At 45.5% G+C, this 3,442-nt stretch overlaps 1 protein-coding gene across 1 annotated transcript in view; it reads left to right on the forward strand.

The window, feature by feature from the left end:
- Window positions 1–2,416: 2,416 nt before the first annotated feature.
- PRPSAP2 (phosphoribosyl pyrophosphate synthetase-associated protein 2) overlaps window positions 2,417–3,442 on the forward strand; it is a 56,215-nt gene continuing 55,189 nt past the window's right edge. Inside the window, exon 1 of the mRNA XM_005870172.2 lies at window positions 2,417–2,488. The gene's annotated coding sequence lies outside the window, so the exon portion shown is untranslated. The remainder of the gene's footprint in view (window positions 2,489–3,442) is intronic.

Consider the following 3,442-nt stretch of genomic DNA (forward strand, 5'->3'; position numbering starts at 1 on the left):
TCATCATGGGACCTGCGGCTCGGCAGCTCGGAAAACCACCGAGACCCAGCGTTCGCCAGCCCCCAGCCTGACGGAGCCCTGGTTAAATCCGTGCCCGCGGAGCTGGCTTTCCACACCCCCTAACGGCGTGCGTTCCGCGCACTCGCACCCGGGGCGCCGCGAGGCCCTGGGGGCGGTTTAATAAGTCCTGCTTTAAGCCTTCCTCCCCCCAGTGGCTACACCCAGGATGGAGGCTGTCCTGACGTTTGCGCAGATTGCGTGTTTAGCTTTTGTAAGGAATGAGATGCGGAATGGGAATTTGGGGTGTGAGGAAGTGTGATTTATAATGTTTAAAAACTTTAAGTGCACATAAAAATAATTCACCCACATTATAAACCCCACTAAATTATACTCTTGTTGTCTTCTGTCCCGGATTATACATTATTACACAGTTTTGATTAGAGGAGATGCAATTCTGCTTTTATTCTCTTAACGTTTCTTTTGCATAGTCCCGGATATGTATTTATTTATTGGTTAACCCTCACTTGAAGATATTTTTTTCCGCATTGATTTTTTTAGAGTGGAAGGGAGGGAGGAGGAGGGAGAGAGAAAATCAGTGATGAGAGGATCATCATTGGCTGCCTCCTGCACGCCCCCTGCCACCCGGGGCATGTGCTCCGCCGGAATCCAGCCTTGACCTCCTGGGTCATGGGTCCACGCTCAGCCACTGAGCCACACGGCAGAGCTGCATAGTCCCAGATTTAAAAAAAAGAAAAGAAAAAGGGGCTCTAGCCAGTTTGCTCAATGGTTATAGCGTCGGTCGCAGGGGCGATTCTGGTCCAGGGTACTACCTTCGCGGCAGGCTCCATCCCCGGTCCCTGTTGGGGCACTTGCAGGAGACAACCAATCTATGTGTTTCTCTCTGTCTCTGTCCCACTTTTCTCTGAAAATGAGTGGAAATAATATATACTCCCCTAAGGATTAATAACAACAAAATATTGATTGTGTGTGTAGTTTTACTCAATTACCCTGTAATGGAACCTTTCCGTATGTCCAGTGTTCCTTCTCCAAAAATCTTGCAGTGACCATTTTGAGCATATAGCTTTTTCTTTCTGTCCTTGGCATAAATTCCCCAAAAGGGAAATACTGAATTAAAACTATGTGTTTTCTTAGGCATTTGAGATAAATTGTTTTCCAAACAAGGAATATTTACATTTACAGTAGACATTTTTCAAAATCTGGCTGGTTGTCCGATTCCCCAGCTGTAATGCACAGTTCGGTGGGTGTCCAGCCATTTTTGTGGGTTGGGAAATAGGCTGTGCAGCCGCTGTTCCTTGGACAACTGTCTGTGCTCTCAGTCAGACTGAAGGGGGTAATGGCTGCTGCTTAGAGGCCACTCAGCCTCCAGTAAGTTCGCTCCTCTCCGAGCTTCACTCCCCCATGTTTAAATGGGTCTGCTTCCAGTACCTGCTGTAGCGAGCTGTCAGAAAACGGTTCTGCCGGGGACAAGAGCGAAGTGCCTGGGATCACAGACAGGGAAGAGTATTCAGTTTAGGTTTTACAGTTCTAATTTTCTTTAATACTGATAACAAAAAAGGCACATTTTATTTGAGATATGTCACTAATAAAAATAATTCTTTATACTTTATGATGCCTTTTCATTTGCAAACTACTTTTATTTCTATCTGTTAATCACTGCAACTCAGGTCAGGCTTTATTCAACAGACATTTGTTATTTAACAACTAGAGGCCCCGAGCACTAGAGGCCTGGCTGGCTATGGAAGCGCGAGCGTCTGGCGTGGAAGGGCAGATCCCAGCTGACCTCTGGGCCCTGGGCAGCACCTGGGCCCCCTGGGCCCCAGCGCACCCCACTCTGCCTGAGTCATCAGGCCCCTGCCCAGCTCCCTCAGCGCCTGGGAGCTGGGCAGAGGCCCCCCACCCCCCCCACTGCCGCCAGGTGATCGGCTGGGCGATTGGGCCCTGCTCACACCTGCCTTGGCCTGGCACTGCCCGCTCACCTGCTCCACCATCCTGCCACAGTCGGGCTCTAGTCAGGGCCCATCAGGTCGGCAGCGCCTCCGCTGTGTCCTGCTGCCAGCGCCACGTCACCGACGCCCTCCATGTTCCGTGCTGCCCCCTGGTGATCAGCGCACATAGGGAGTGGTGGAACTCCCACTGGAGGGTACAATTTGCATATTAGGTTTTTATTATATAGACTCATTTGTTGAGCCTCTACCATGTGCCAGGTGCTGTTCTAGGGATATACAGAAGAGAATAAAATAGTAAAAAAAAAAAATCTGCTGTTCTGGACATTAAATTCAAGTGTCTATCTCTTGTCAGGATGGGAAAGGCTGAGACCTATGAGGCCAAGTGTAACTAGTAACCGTGGAAGGCAAACTCAAGTCTTCACATTCCTCCTCTAGCTGTCTTTAGCTAGCAGGCATTTACACAGTGGGTGCTTAGAGGGAAAGCAACACTTTAATGTGAGCCTTCCTCATCTGAAATATGGGTGAGTGGTTTTGAAATTGTTATGTCCGAAGCAAGTAGTTTTTCAGTGTGGTTTCATTCATGAGACTTAACAGATGGTCAGATTTTATTCAAAGAGGAATATGATTTGCTTTTTGAAAGATGCTGAGATTCTCTGAAAAGGGTGTGTTTTCATATGTGTTATAAATCTCACATTCTAAAGTAGATTTAGGAAACTGTAAAAGCGACTATAGTTTATTGGGGAGAAAAATGGGAGTGTTCTCTTTTGTGTATGTGTATACCATATGTGATTCTTTTTTAAAAATTTATTTTTCAATTACTGTAGACATAATCTTGTGTTACTTTAAGGTGTATACCATAGTGATTAGACATTTATGTACCTTACCAAGTGATCACCCCAGTAAGTCTGGTTCCCACTTGACACCATACATAGTTATTCCAATATTATTGACTATATTCCCTAAGCTATACTTTATCCCTGTAACTGTTTTAATAATTGGTAATTTGTACATCTTAATCCCTTTCACCTTTTTCACACCCCCTTCCCCAAACCTCTTCCTCTCTGGTGACCAACAGTTTGTTCTCTATATCTATGAGTTTGTTTTTGTTTATTTTGCTTTTTAGATTCCATATATAAGTGAAATCATCCAGTGTTTGTCTTTCCCTTGGACTTTTTTAATTTTTGGAGGAACCTCCATACTCTTTTCTCTAGTCTGCACCAATTTACAATCCCACCAACGGTGCACAAAGGTTCCCTTTTCTCCACATCCTTGCCAACACTTGTTGTTTATTGATTTATTCTTTTTAATTTAAGTTCTTTATTGTTTAAAGTTTTACATAAGTCTCTTTTCCCCCTCATTGTACTTTCCCCGGCCACTCCCACCCCCCAGCACACACCCTCATCCCCCTACTGTTTGTCCATTGGTTATGCTTATATGCATGCATACAAGTCCTTTGGTTGATCTCTAACCCCCCC

The sequence above is a fragment of the Myotis brandtii genome, unplaced genomic scaffold, assembly GCF_000412655.1.
Source record: "Myotis brandtii unplaced genomic scaffold, ASM41265v1 scaffold314, whole genome shotgun sequence".
Classification (NCBI taxonomy): Eukaryota; Metazoa; Chordata; class Mammalia; order Chiroptera; family Vespertilionidae; genus Myotis; species Myotis brandtii.